The 15985-nt window shown below is 37.3% G+C and overlaps 1 protein-coding gene across 24 annotated transcripts in view; it reads right to left on the bottom strand.

The window, feature by feature from the left end:
- The window catches only part of MYT1L (myelin transcription factor 1 like), a 321644-nt gene that overhangs the window by 101623 nt on the left and 204036 nt on the right, over window positions 1-15985 (bottom strand). The gene's annotated exons all lie outside the window — the stretch shown is intronic.

Below are 15985 nucleotides of genomic sequence, written 5' to 3'. Positions count from 1 at the left end.
ATTTCAATGTTGTTTGAATAATGAAAATATGACCACATTCTTAATGCTGCTGGCTGTTATTATTATTATTATTATTATTATTATTATTATTATTATTATAAATAATGGATCGCTCTTAAATTCTCCACTGTTTTGCTCTATTATACTGCAAGACCAGATAAATGGGAAAGCAAGATCCTCAACACAACCAAAACTAACAGTTTTCATGGTCAGTGTTGCAAGTGTTCTCAAATTGAAAATAAATCAAACAATAAACAAAAACCTTTGTCAACGAAGGAAGTCATACTTTTCAAAGTAAAGTACCACTTCATCATCAATCATTTTAATGCATTGAAAAATAAATAGTATTTCAGAGTCCTGGTCTTCCATCAAAGTAGCCACCTGCTTCTCTAAGGCCATATAGTCCATGTTTGTTGAATCTGATCCACCCCGTGTAACCTCTATAATCTGTGCAGAGTGAATGCTCTCCATAGTACCTTTTGTTCAAAGAAGTTCCTCTTTGAACCTTTTTATTGTGTGATTATAAACACTACTCGAGCTATATCAGCTTTTAGTCTTCTTCCTCTGATTACCTAGTTTTGAGACATTTAAATTGTTCTTTATAGCCCTTTCTGCATATCTACTTATAACTTCCCATTTTACATTATATTCTCGATCCCTTTATCCCAATGACAAAACACTGAAGATCTCTTATCACTTTCTTCCACTCTAATAATGCTTCCCATTCTCTTGACAGACCACTGAAAAACAGTTTTCACCACATTTAGTACTACAGAGTGCTCAGTGTTGTGTCTTCACGGTCTTGATTTTGGTCTAACTTATTTGCACCCCAGCAGCTATGCATCCCAATTACTTAAACTGCTACTTAGGTAAAAAGAATTTTATTGAAGTACCTAACTTAAATATTGTCTTACCTAAATTTTAAACCACTCGTTCACAGTCTGCCTGGGATGCACATATCTAAGGAATATACACATGCTCCATCCATCCTGATCTTTATTTTCAAAGATGCAGGTAGGGTCAGCCCCAGAAATCCCCAGGATTTCCTTTCTTTCTCTAAGAACATTGTAAGAGGTAAAGATGACACATCAAGCAGTCTGAGCATCTGTAGATGAGTAACTGTGAAAATTTTTGGCCACTGACATTCACACAAACTTGAACTTTTAGTAAAATAATAGAATGGTTTGGTCTGGAAGGGACTTTAAAGACCATCTATTTCCAACCCACCTGCCATGGGCAGGGACACTTTCCACTAGACCAGGTTGTTCAAAGCCCCATCCAACCCTGGGCAGTTTGTCACTCTAAAGCCAGAACATTAACACCACCCTGCTCCAATCTTTTTTCATTTAAGAACACTAAACACTTGTAACAGTTTTCATCTAGTAATGCCCCAAAAGAGTCTCCTTTGGAATTCACAAAAGTGTAGGAAATCAGGCAGAGGACAGGGGGATAACTAACATCTATTTGTTTAATTTTTGAATTGACATCTCAGAAGAACTGCATGATTTTTTAGATACAAATTATTTGCCAAAAGTAGAAATAAATTGTTTCCACTGCCAGATTTGTCATCTTTAATATTTTTTCATAGCTTTATGGCCTTCTACACAATATTTTATAAAGTTTGTGAGAATCTAAGGCATTACTTGGGATTCAGGGGCCCCTGGAAAATGCATAAATGGCAATGGAAATCAATTCCAGTTAGTTGCCTGATGACTTTGATGCTTTTATAAATCTCATTAACTGTTTGCAACTCAGCTATTCAAGTTGAGTTGTGAACTTGACTTTAGTTTATAACTTTATTAATCTATTCTCAGCGCCTGTGCTCATAGAATTAAAATGGAGGACACACCAGCAACCACAAAAACAAATATTTGTATATTTCAATGGTTGGGTCCAACACTAAGGCTTGGGAATATGTAATTTTTCCAAGGAAATCGATTATACTAGTTCACAGAATCATAGAGTGGTTTGGGTTAAAAAGGACCTTAAAGATCATATTGTCCCAACCCTCCTGCTGTGGGCAGGGACATCTCCTACTAGACCAGGTTGCTCAAAGCCTTGTCCAACCTGGTCTCAAACACTGCCAGGGTTGGGGCATCCACAACTTCTATGCGTAACCTGTTCCAGGATCTCATCCTCCCCACAGTGAAGAATTTCTTCCTAATATCCAGCCTGAATTCCCCTCTTTCAATTTGTATCCATTTATCCTTGTCCTATAATTAGTTAACTTCAACTCAGCTTTTGTTAACTCTTTCCTAATAATTTTAATCAGTTATTACATAACCCTGAAGTTGATTTTGGCTGTACTTGGATTTATACTTAATAAATCTACCATTGCAATGTTTTTTCTTTTAAAACTTTTAAAATACTGTCTCGCACCAGCTTCCTTCTACCTTTCAACTGTATACCTCACATAGTTTACATATACCTCATGTACTGTAGACTTTGTAGAGTGAGAGAGTTAAAAAAAAAATCCATATCTTTCAGAAACCTAGGAAACAGGCCACCAGACCTGAAGCCTACTGTTAAGCTGCCCTATTTTCTTCTTTTTCTTTCTTAACCTGCTCTGTTCTCATCCTTTGTTGCATTAATTTTTCAGATTCTGCCTCCAGGACACTTCTCTCTGTTTCTGGCATGTTCCCTGTGGTCACTCCAGCAAGCACACCAAGGGGAAGGCAGCACTGGCTTCCCAGCAGCCCCTGCCACTGACTTCCTCTCCGGACCACATATGGAGGTGACAGTCTCTCCCACTGACCTCTTGTTCCTCATGTGTTTGTGAAATCTGTTATGGTTTGTCCTTATGGCTTCTGCAATCTTCTCTATATTTTCAATTTTGGCTTTTGTGATCATCCCCTTATTTGGTTATTTTTAGACTTGTTTATCCCTGCTAGGAGCAATGATCCCATTGATTTATGTGTCTTGTGTGCCTTTATCTGTTCTTTCATTGCTCCCTGTATTTCCCTGGTCAGCTGTGTTTGTCTTATTTTCCCCCCATGCTTTAGCTCTCTTGGCTTTCAGCAGGGTATATATTTGGGCTTCCTGAAACACACTTTTGAATATTCTACAGTGCTTTGCTGTGTGCCTCAGTCATCTCTGGTTTTTGGAATCTGTCATGAATAATTCTTGTGGAAATAATGTTGTTGAATTTCATAGCAATGAGCTCCAAGAGGACATACAGACATTAATAATTGAAGAAATGGAAGAAATAATATATGATTTTATGCTCCTTAGTTAGAAGATGATTTATGATATTTTTTTAACCCTCATGCAATTTTTCTCCTTTAATCCTTCTCCTTATGATGCTACTCATTGATACCTTCAGTAAGACTGTTCTTCAGAAAAAGATATTTCTTGCCCAGAGTTGAACTTCGTGATTTTTAATATATTTTATTAACATAATTTTCAGCATAATTATTATGTTTATTATTTCTAATATAGAACAATTATCATATCTATTTAAATATACATAGTGTAGGACCAAAGAAATACAAGGGATTTTCTAAATCAGATTACCGATTAGTATTTTTCCCCCATGATATGCCAACTCACACATCAAATCTGGGACATGACACCTATGTTTGGAGGAAGTTTTCCTCTTAGACGAAAATGAGAAAATGAGAAGGAGAGATTATATGACTAATAAAGGTCTAGTCAACTTTAAATACCTAGTTTGGATAAAGTAATTCCTATGTGCCACGTTTACCAGCATTCTTTTTTCATTTGTGTTCTTTTCTATTGAATCTATTATTTCAGATGCCTCATGCTATAAGATCCAAGTGAAGAAAAATAAGATGATGCCAATATTATGCTCTAAATCTGAATAATATTTTTTCTTGGTGGATCATTATCTTTTTCTTTCCTTTCTTTTTTTCTTAGTAGTACTTTGAAAAATCTTACAGAAAGTTTTTCAATTTAAAAAGTGTTCCAACAACAGAGTCCTCATTCTTCCTTGTTTTTCACGTAAGAACTTAATTTAATTAACAGAAACCAAAATATTTGGTAGGCAATAGAATCTAAAAATTTGCTACATAAACACCTAATGAGGTTATCAGAAACATTCAGTGAAGTACTTTAAGTATCTGAAGTGGCACTGAGGTGAAACTTTATCATATACAGTTGAGGATAGCAAATTAGGAAGAATCTCCTTGGAAGCAAACTTCTGCTTAAGGCTTCAGGCAGAAAGTTCCCAAGGCATTTACACTTGTCCCACTGGATACTGTTAAGTACTACTTTGGTTTGGACTAGGTAACTTCAAAGTCTGTATCTCCTGATCAAGACTTGCAGGGTATTGAGAAAATAGGTGTTTAGCACATAAGCCCTCTAACAAATCCAGTCTTTTAAGAATGTGCAAATCTAATTAATTTGAACAACACTGCAGCCTTTTAAATCACTCTCAAAGCAGCGACTATTAGCTTTAAAAGGCCGACACTATCAACTGATAGCAGTTGACCAGACAATAAATATTTAGATTCCATCAAACCCTGCAGCTTGAATTTCCCAAACTCCAGGAGGCTGCCCTTCCCAGCAGATTATGCACTATTGAAAGGAAGAGCTGGTAGCACTCTTGGTGAAGCTGAATCAATGAATTGATAGGAATGAAGGAATGATAATAAATTCAGAAAAAGAGACTAGCTCCATCTTAGTGATTTGCCTACTCAGTTGCAAGAATAAACTGCTTCAGTTGAGGATGATTTTCCATTCATATTTAAACACTGCTTAAAGTATGCCAAATTGCTACAGGAATGAGCAGCAAACCCAGTGGACACTGCTAACTGTAGGGTGGCAGTGTCAAACTTCTTTGTGGGAAATTATTTTTGCTTTCTAAGCCACACTAGTCAGTAATCTTTTTTATCCCACAAAAGTCCTACCTAATGCCTGTGTACTGTTCTGGAATATAGGAGGTATTGAGTCAAACCTTCCCAGGCTGTGAAAGTTAAAGAACTTTGCTGAGTATTCCAATTAGTAAGCTATAGAAGAGAAAATGGGAAGAGTAAGAAGTCAAAGTTCAAGCAATACATGGAGTTTTGGAGCTTTTATTTCACAGAGATGGCTAATTGCAGCCAACAAGATGGAACTGGGACACACTGGTTTTAAAACTTCCAACCAGAAGGATTAAAATTCTCTGTGCTAGCATCCTATGTGCTACTAATCCCAATCTAGAAGACTAACTTGCTCAAATGTGCTTTCCAGGAGCCTGCTCGCAACTGAGCCAGAGCCTTGAATACGGTTCCAGATCAGGCTTCTTGCAACCATTGCCAAGCACTGTAGCATCTAAGGCCACTTACAGAATAGCTTTAATGTAATTAATACAGTCACAGCAACTTAAGTCAAAGCTAGGATCTTTTATTCATTGGATCCTATACATCTCTAGTGGGAAGCACCTCCCCACACCAGTTCACTGAGACTCCAAACTGATGCAACTGAACCCTGTGACAAACACTGACAAACTTACTGGCTAACCTGTCCTCTGGTTGGCAAGATCATTACACACATCACCAAAGTCCCTGCTCTTGGGATATGACAGCTAAGAGGAAACTTTCAGTTTTGCAATAACTAACCCATTCAAACTACTAGTTTAATTGTTTCACTACAATAGCTGTTCAGTGAAGAAACAATGCGGCACAGCAATGTACTTCTACGTGTTGTACAAATACACAGGAAAACTTTCATCTACAGAGAGCTCATCTAAAGCAAGATATAAAAAACTAAATGCAACAAATCATGAGACTAAAAACTTATGTGGTAGCACAGGTTAGCAATGTACATGTCCTGCAGTTGTAGATTACTCAACAATATTTATATAAATAAATCAATGTAATATCTGATTGCCCCATGACTTATGATGTCATTGATGGGGTTCATCTCTCACCTACCCCTAGGCTTCTAAAAACTAGGTCTATACATGTCATGTTAAGCTCCCTTCATAAGTCAATGCAGACAAACAGGAACCTCCTGCGAGGCTATTCATCTCACTTTTCTTAGAGACTTTGCCTACTGACAGTAAAGGGATATGATAGTGATTAACTTGCATTTCTACCACTTAGGAATCTGTTGAAAGTGAGACAAGTCCAAGACCTTTTCTCCCTCTTTTTTCTTTTTAACTGTCTGCTCAACCCCAACAAAGATAGCACCTAACAGTGCAGTTGCACTCCAGTCTCAGGATGGCAAATACCCAACCTAGCTGTGTGTTCAAGAGCCGGAAGCCACAATTCATTATGTCTTGTTGCCAGATCCTTGAATACAGGGGATGATCAAAGAGTGTAGGATAGTGCAAAGAGCACAGGTTTAATGACTCATATTGATTCATTAGATGAAATGCATATAATCAGGTTTTGTTAAGTGGTTATTGATTCAGTGCACTTTGATGTTGATTTAGATGTAACCCAGACACATAAAAATGGAAACGTGCAAAGCCAATGACCATTTCTGCACTAACTCAAAGAACACTGACTTCTGCTCTGAATCAAAATCTTGAGGTCCACATTTATTTAAAAAAATCTAAATTGGAAGAAAAACTTCGGGAAAGAAAACCCTCTATTTTTCTACATATAGACAAAGACTAAGTTGGCTACACTCAGTTAAATACAAGCATCATCTAGAGCTGCCAAGATGACCAGATTTGTGTGTATTCTGTGTTTTCAGATTCAGTGGCAATGACAACTCTGTTTACAGCTTGAGGGCAAGGCAAGTTCCAATTAATTAACTGTTTTTCATTATAAACTTATATAATAAAATGGAAAAGTTCACAATAAATCATTCATCAGTTTGAAACGGTTAGAATATGCAACAAGAGCGCATCCATCAGTTACAAAAGATCTTTGCATAGTCACAATGTTTGAGCCTTGAACATGACATGAAATCTTTCTATTCCAACATTTTAAATGTGATTGCTTTTAAGCAATTCAGCATACTAAGTTCAAGCATCCAAAAATCAAAGGAAATAAACTCCTGGAAATCGAAGGCCATTCATGTACTTACATTGTCAAGCATTTAATAACATGGATAGATACCCATTAGTAGAATCAACACCCTTAGACACAGACTGGATAGAGTATATTTACCAAAACACAATGGGTCAAACTATCATTGTAGCATGTACTTAAGTACTGAGTAATAGAGCACGTTGTCATTTTATCATATCTGTAACGTAGGGCTACTATGGTGAGACTATCAGCAACTGATTCCTACATTAAATACTCTTCTCATCACCTCTACATAGATACACAATAGCACTGACTCCCAACTTAATTTAAACTAAGAAAGATATATGGCTCAGAATTAAGAAATATGACAAAACAACTTTCCGGTAACTATAGCAATAAGGTTCTTACTTGATAAAAAAAGCTAATGGCTACGGAATATAACTAGTGGAAAGGAATAATACTGTGGAGCTGCCTTCTAACACAAGACTGTCATCTGTAAACATCTGGAATTACAGGAACAAAAATGAGAAAATTGAAATGATACAAGCCACAAACACTTCAGTGCTTATGTACCAGAGTCTCACCTCCAGCATAAACTACAGGATACCGCTCTTTGTTTTGCATGGGTGGTTAGGAATTATTCAAGTGTGAAATATTCTAAATTCTGGTTGTTAAAGGATTGAGAACCTCTGCCCGCTGCCATGACTTCCACCCTGAAAAGCATATGTTTGTTTGTGATAATAATCTACGGAAATGCAGCACACAGAAGTTGCTTTGTTGTAATATTAGGGAGTCTTGCAGGTCTTCCACCAAGTTACAAGCTTACCTACCATAAAGAAATTGGTTCAAGTCGTTGGCAGACTCAAAGGACAAATCTATATCTCATGTTCAGTTATTTTTTTTTCATGATTAGGAGAATTAGAAATACTCTAGTCTGAAAATAAAAGCTTACCTAGTTTAATCACATGACTCCAAAAGCCAGATGCCTAAATGGCTTTCCCTTAATCTGGCCTTTTTTGATATATCTGATGAAAGAAAAGATGTCTGTTCAGGTAAAAAAACATCAAACAAAAAAGTCGAACTGAATTCCATCACATTCTATTCCAGTAAAAGAAGGCTTCAACTTGAGTCATATCACAATTAAAAAAAATACTATGGCATATAATGTTACTTTTTATAGCTGACAGCAAGTTCCATTAGACTGTAGAAGAGCCTCTGAAGGAAAATGAAAACAGCCTCCCAAGGGAGTGGAAGCCCCATATAGCATGGTTTAAATGTGGCAGCTGGGTTGTGGGTGGAAACGGTGATTTCCATTGGAAATCTGCTGCCAGTATACCTCCTATGGCTAGATTTCTAAGGGAAATGTAGCAGTTATCCCTCTCTGAATTTCAGCTGCTCAGTTTTAAAGATGCATAGACAGGAAAGGTAGCAAGGGTCAACAACCGGATAGCAAAAGGTCCAGAATTATGTTGTGTCCAAGGACCAAAAGTAAAATTGGGCAATGGCTGGAAAAGAAATGTTTAACAGGAAGATGGCAAGAACAGGAAAACATTCTTCAGTGTTAAAAGATGAAAAGCAACTTTTTAGAAAGTGTATGCCACTTCAAAGATACTTTAATTATTTTTAGTATTTGAGGTATTCTATGTGAGGCATTCTATGCTTGACACATCTCACTGAAAGTTGAGCTAGCAATGTGTTACTTTTAAAACTGGTCCCTTTGTATTTGGGGTTCTATCATGAGAACTGTTGTGGCAACATTTCATGTCATCACACCTAACTTTGAAGGACCTAAGTTTAGCTAAGTTCCTTAGATAATAAATTCCCCAGTGGTAATATGTAGGTATGTAAGTCTGGGAGTCACTAGAGCAAGCATGTTGACTGAGCTGTATCCACACTAACATGAACTACCACAAAAAAAATGTTTCCAAAACATGTCTCATAATCAAAAAAAGACACTCTCTGATGCAGGTACAAAAATAATGTCTGAAGTATGGATGGTTACTTTATTGCTCTCTGTTTTGATACAGGTGGTGTGGTACTGTTATTTGTTTGTTGTTTTTCCCTCAATCTGTTATAGCTCCAAATCTGGTTCCTCTAGGGGAGTCCTTTAATCATCACGAACTTCCCTGTTCTCTCTCTGTTCTCCGTGAAAAAACTCACACAGCCAAGACAGAAGGCTGCCTTATCCTAGTCAGCCTTCACCTATCATCATTTTGGTATGGCTCTGGCTTGGGAATTAACATCACCCTTGTACTGACTCAGGTTAACAGAGAAACCAAAGCAGTATGTTGCTTATTGAAGAGTCATTGCTGACCACCACTAGGATGCATCACTATCATGAAATTTTTCAGTGAAAGGGGATGTTATTGCTATGCTGCCTACAGAAATGGGGTGCGGCATGTCGGTGTGAGCAGACAATGCCTGCTGTGCCTTCTGGATCAGAGGATGCTGGTGGAATTACCTGCAGCCTGCAAATCCCAAATGTTCTGGCCTGTAGAAAGCCCTGAGCAGCATAGCTTAGCCATGCTGGCAGTGCCTGTGGGAATACACAAATAGGTTTTCTATTTCAAGTTTAGCCAACTATAGACTTGGGATTTTTGTGGGTCCTTGTCTTCAATTTCAGTACCAAAGGTCTACTTGTGTTATGCTCTAGAAGTTTGTGCTTACATTCTGATATGCTTACATCTACAGATGTAGAAATTTAATGGTGGAAAAGTTTTCTCTCATCTCTAATTAACTGGTAAATGTACTAAACAGAAGGTGGGCCAGGTGCAAGATGACATTTTAGTGTCCAAAATACCTGGAAGGTTGTGAAGGCAGGGATGAAAAGCTGCATAGGTATGATGTCACTTCAAATTATCTGACATCATGCAAAGCTATACTGTAATGTAGCCTGTAGGAAAATCATTCCTGACTCTTTATCAGATGATTTGATATTTTCTTATTGTTTAAAAAATAGGGATGTTGGTATCATGTCATTATCCTTCTTTTTCAGATCAGCCAATAGACTTTTATCTTTTATTGTGGTGTTTTGCAGAGTTCTAGAGCAACATAATTACAAAGTGTTCCAGTGTAATAGGAATGAAATTCTATTCCTGCTTACACATGAGATCAGCTTAACCCCTACCATACATATAAAGTACAAAAAAAATTGCTTCTAACAAATCTAAACTGACCATGACAGTCCTGTTGTGGTTCTCCCCGAGCTGTCCACTACACTGTGATTTCCAAATCTGACTGACTGCTATAATTTTCAATGAACAGTCAACATTATAGTAGACAGAAAAAGCTAAATGTTTTCTCTGTTTTAGAGTTTTGATTAAATGCTGACATTTTAAATAAGTGTTTCCACTTTTAGTCAATGCCATTTTAACTGTTCAGTCCTTCCTCCTACATCCTTTTAATAACATAACTGGAAGCAGCAAGCTTGACTGCTAAGGTTTGAAGTTAACACAGTAGTCAGAATTTATTTCCATTCTTTCTAAAATGGTATTTGCTTTATAACTCTGTTTCTGAGTCCATCCTTCTCTGTGAGCTCTTTAGGTTTCACAAGCTAAGCAAAGCCAGGCCATGTCAGTTCTGAGAATGTCAGTATTTCCAAGGAACACCTAGGTGCTGCAGAGACAGGACTATGACTCAGAAAGTAGTACACTTGCCTTTCCAGAACCACTGAAAAAAATTCGCCATTGTGGAAGGGACAGAAGACTGTAAAGTTGGCAATTCCTTATGTCACATGGAATTAAAAACAAGAGTCAAGTGTCTGTGTTTTAAGAACTAGAAATGTTAATTTCAAATCCCTGCTCAAAATAAAGTCATGTAATTACATTGTTGGAATTATTCCTACATTTTCAGACAGAAAAACAATCTATTACTTTTTTTCTTTCCATCCCAAACTCCTATCCACTATAAATATGCACTAGTAAAAAGTTGCTATGACCAGTCTTGTTATGGAATGGAATGGATGTATGGAATATCCAGAGAATTCTCTGAGAAATAAGTTTCAAAACCAGGTTTTTTTGTTTGGTGGCTACTGATATGCAAACATCTATAAGACTCATGTCAGAGCATATTAATCACCCATATCATGATGTGTGACATATCCTCTTGTTTGAGATGACAGTTTGCTTGTCCCCTTCTCCTGAACAGGTACACATGGTTACTAGAACCAACAAACCATTAATCCTCACTGATCACTCCAGAAGAAACCATGCCCAAGCAAGATCTACATTAAATATCAGTAATTCTAGCACATTTTTCTTACTGTCCCTGCAAATACTAAATAACAAGAACTCATTTGCTAATCTTTGTCAAAATGAACTTTTAACATAAGAAGGATGGTCCAAAGCAAAAGGCACTGGAGTAGAATTCAGAGGCATGACTCAACTTCTAGCTGTGACACAAATTTCTTGTGTGGCAACAGAGTCACGAACTGCTGGTTTACCAAGGGAGCAAAAGCATTACAGCTCTCAGTTTCTATGCATAGCGGCACAGTGAAATTCTAACATCCAAGTGAGGTATGACAGTTCCTCTTCTTATACCGAGGGACATGCAGAGATTTAACACACAGCAGAATTTAGACACTGTAATCTGGACTGGCAGAAGATATTTTCTGTAGTGGGCAATTTTAACTCCTGGAATTAATCACAGAATCACAGAATATGCTGAGCTGGAAGGAACCCACATCACCTTAAGCCTTTTCTTTTTTTTCCTCACAAAACCAGAGATTAACTCAGTCGTTTGATTTGGGGATGGTCAGAGAAGGAATCACAATCCCAGCCTTAGCCATTTTCCAATCTAGAACTTAGAGCAACTTGTGTTTAATATCCTCTTTTGCCAGGGGTAACTGAAGCTTCATTTAACCCCTTCAGAAGACTGATTGCTCATGAGATTTTAGAGTAATCTAGGTTGAGAGTGCCCACTTCTCTAATACTTCATGCAAAACAATATATTTACATGTTCTTTACTACCAGTGAAGGATTCATTGAATTCCTCTCTGAAATGACTGTCTGTCTCCTATATGAAAGGCTAATGCTGGGACTGAAAACAGGGTTCTTCTGTCTCCAAGTGACTGCTCAAAGTTACAAAGCTATATCCTTCCCTCTTTCTTTTAAATATATTATTGTCTGTAAAAGAACAGATGAAGAAAAAAGAATACAAACATCCTGACATCTTAATTTCTTTATAGTCAATGCAAGTTCCTACAAGATGGAAGAAACATGTCCTAATGCCTATTGACAAAGAATAAAACAGTGTGTGAGTGTCATGTTTGTACAGATCACAAACTGGAGGACTTTAACATTTAAACACTTGCTACACTGAAACAAGCAGATGAGAGATTAGAAATGTACTATCTATGCTATGGACTTAATATGGCATCAAGGTGCCCAAATAAATGTTTTCACAAGTCTGATGAGAAGCAGCTGAGGGAGCTGGGGTTGTATAGGCTAGAGAAAATAAGACTGAGAGGAAATCTTATTGCTCTTTACAACAACCTGAGAGGAGACTCTAGTGAGGTGGGGATTGGTTTCTTCCCCCAAGTAACAAGTGATAGGATGAAAGGAAGGAGCTTTAAGTTGTGCCAGGAGAGTTTTAGGTTGGGTATTAAGAAAATTTTTTCACTGAAGGGATTATTGAGCATTGGAACAGGCTGCCCAAGGAACCCATCCCCATGGGTATTTAAAAGACGTGCAGAAGTGGCACTTGGGGATATGGTTTAATGATGGACTTAGCAGTGCTGGGTTAACACTTGGACTCAATGATTTTAAGGGTCTTTTTCCAACCTCAACAATTCTATGACTCCAAATTTGGACAAGCTTAATGTTAAAAGTACAGTCCTACTGTGACTTCAGGGTTAGACACAAAATAAGGGAGAGTTGATGAGGGTCCTTTGGACTTAAAGCAGAAAAATGAATGCCAGTTTTTAGCTCTAACCTTTATTCAGAGCACCTATTCCTCATTCACAAAGTATGGGTAAGATTTTCTCCTGAAGACATTATGAGGGTAAAAAACAGTTGCAGGTGCATATCTTTGGTGAATTCCTTTCATGAGGATCAGCTGAACAGAAAGCATTCCTTCCACTCCTTGTGTATCCAATTTAGTGGCCTGTTCACTACTTTAAATAAAAAACTTGATGGTAGACAAGTCTGTCCCAGTCACAGGGAACTGAACATAAAAAACCTTTCTTTTAAATTACTGTTATTGGCATTTAAAGCCAATCATATCCTGTACTGTCTGACTATACTTTATAGTATTACAAATTTTATCTTAATTCATGGATTTAAGACACAGGCCCAACTTCAATCACAGGAAAATTGTCTCTTAGGCATTGACCCTGAGATTAGCTCAGTTGGTTAGACTATGGTGCTAATAAGGCCAAGGTTGTGGGTTTGATCCCTGCATGGGCCATTCACTTAAGAGCTGGACTTGATGATCTTTGTGGGTCTGTTTCAGCTCAGACTATTCTGTGATTATACCTCTTCTCCACTCTTCCATGAATACTTAGAGCATGGTGCTGCTGGTTCTTGCAAATAATGAAAAGACATAAGGTTCTGCAATCTCTTTTCTTGTCATCAGAAAGCTTCAAGATTTTCCTGAGAAGGTGATTAAGGTGAGTAGCCAGAAAAACTAACTTAGTAGGTCCAGTCACCTGGTTATCTGTACACTAGTTACCTGGACACTGTAAAAGGTATCACCATTTACAGTGTCCTAAGCTGTATAGTGCTGAGGGTGTTTTCAGGAGCTATCTATCCCCCGGGCATTTGATTCTATACTGTGGATGTATTTATTTAGATTTATTATTGCCATCAAAGATGGCTCAGGACTTCCTCTCCTTTCCCTGTCCTGAGCTGACACCACTAGAAGTAGTACTTCATATCAACCACTAATAAGAAGTGACATCTTTGAAAGGGTTGTCTCAACTTATTGAAAAACCTCAATAGAAGTCTTTAAAGAAAAATCATAGTGTATTTTTTAGGGCTCTTTAATTTTTTACTTCATTTCTTATTTTCTTCATATTTTGCTAAGCCAGGTAATACCTAGGGTGCTCGATCTCATAAAATACAAGCATTTGAAAGAAAAGATAACTAGAGTTTTATTTATTCTTTAAATATATGATTTCTCCTGCCTCCTTTTTTGATGATTGTAGCAGACTTCAAATCATTTTCACTGAGATGGAGAAAAAAGAGAGGCAATGATATTCTGATAGTGTGGGTACCACCACTAAAACTTTTTCAAATCATCTATGTTATTTGTGTTGGACACTGGAACAAGGAATAAGATGGGGTTCCCTGTCCATCCAGCTGTCAGTATTCACCAGTAAATTCTCCTGTTTCCAAAGACCTGACTTGAGATGCTTCAAACCACAGGCCTTTTTAACACATAGTAGCTGTGCTGCTGCTCAGAAGAACTGTTGGAAGGAGGATGCAGGCAGCTCCATAGCACCCTAAACTCAGTGCATAACATTGTTCATGATGTTTTTGGTTTCATCTATGGCTAAGAACCATGACTGCATTTTCACTAAAATACACATTAAGAAAAAGATTTTTTTTTTTAAATACCTACAGCTTTTTAACCTCAGAATCAATATTTTTACATAAATATTGTAGAAATAATTCACAAACTATGAAATAGGGAAACTAGACTAGACTCTAAATGTAAAATTGTCTTGTCATTACAAATCAGTTAATTCTGCTCTATGATCCAGAAAAATGTTTTGATCCAAAAAGCACTGAATTGTAAGGTTAGACTTCCTCTGACATCAATAACCATCTAACAGATCTTTATTTATACAGCAGATAAATACCAAAGCCAGAGTTCTGGGCTCTGTGTTTGTTATAATCCCCCATACATGCTTCTGTCTTTACACCTTAAGATGTTTACAAATGGGGAAACAGAGGCACAGTGAGATAAAATGTCATGCCCACCACATGCGAATCAACTCTGTAGATCCTCTTTTCCGTTATGAAAAGCACAAATTATTCAACCTCAAGACGATTTATTTCTCTCCCAAGAGAACACAATGTTCTCAGCAAACCTACCAGACCAACCAAATACATTTCCCATTGGCAAGGAAAAAAATGTGTATAGCTTGTTTGGGGAAATTATCTCCCCATTATTACTGGATGTTCTTTCTCCTTTTTTTTTTTTTTTATTTTCTTTCCCATACTTTCTGCATGGTCTACATTTATTTTGTAGCTGATAGGAACATCTCCAGACAGATCCTTCCACAGAAAACACTGTGCCTGCAAGTGGACTGCTGCATGAGAAATGCAGCACCTTCCATTTGAAAGAAAATGAGCATATCATTACAGCAACATACAAGCCACAAAGCACATCCTAAGTCCTCTGTTGCTGCTGCTGCACACTTACATCAGCACTCTCCATGCTCCTGCCCCTGATTTACTTTCTCCCCCCTGCCTTTATAAGGCTTGTGCTCCTGGTACATGCAGGTCCTGCAACTTCCTGCCACTGGAACAGCTATTCCCAATAGAGATGATGGTAGGAGCAATTGAACTGTGGTTCCTTTGTGTAGTCACCTCTAGACAACGGCCACTAGCATGCAGAGCCACACGCCAACTGCTGCTGTATATTCGCTTGACGTTTCAGACCCAACTTTGCACCTTTCTTATCATTAATCAACAATCAGACAAAGGATATATTGCTGAATCCAGACAGCAGCCAATACAGACCTCTAATACATTATGGATTCTCTGTCAGCACATTTATTTATTGTTTGCAGTGTTCTGTTTCAAAATCCCTATGCTCTTCCACTTATTTATTTACTTACTTATTTCTCTTTAGGTGAATTTAATAAACAGTGAAGCTTCATTTATTAACATTTTTTACAAACCCTGAGTGGTGGATTACTTCATATAAAATATATTTATAATAATATTCTTGGTATTTACCACAACTTGCCAAAGTCTTTAGCAAATACACCATTAAATGAAATAGAATTGAATTGCACAGGCAGTGTCAAAGTATTTCCTTAGGTAAATATCCAGTGAATCATTTTATCATTATTTAACACTATAATAAAGGTTGACTATCAACTTAAAAGAATA

This window comes from Manacus candei, unplaced genomic scaffold (genome assembly GCF_025592945.1).
Source record: "Manacus candei isolate 608988 ecotype Guabito, Panama unplaced genomic scaffold, ASM2559294v1 h1tg000011l, whole genome shotgun sequence".
In the NCBI taxonomy this organism is placed as follows: Eukaryota; Metazoa; Chordata; class Aves; order Passeriformes; family Pipridae; genus Manacus; species Manacus candei.
Note: the sequence above shows the minus strand (reverse complement) of the source record. Positions and strands in the feature narration are given on the sequence as shown.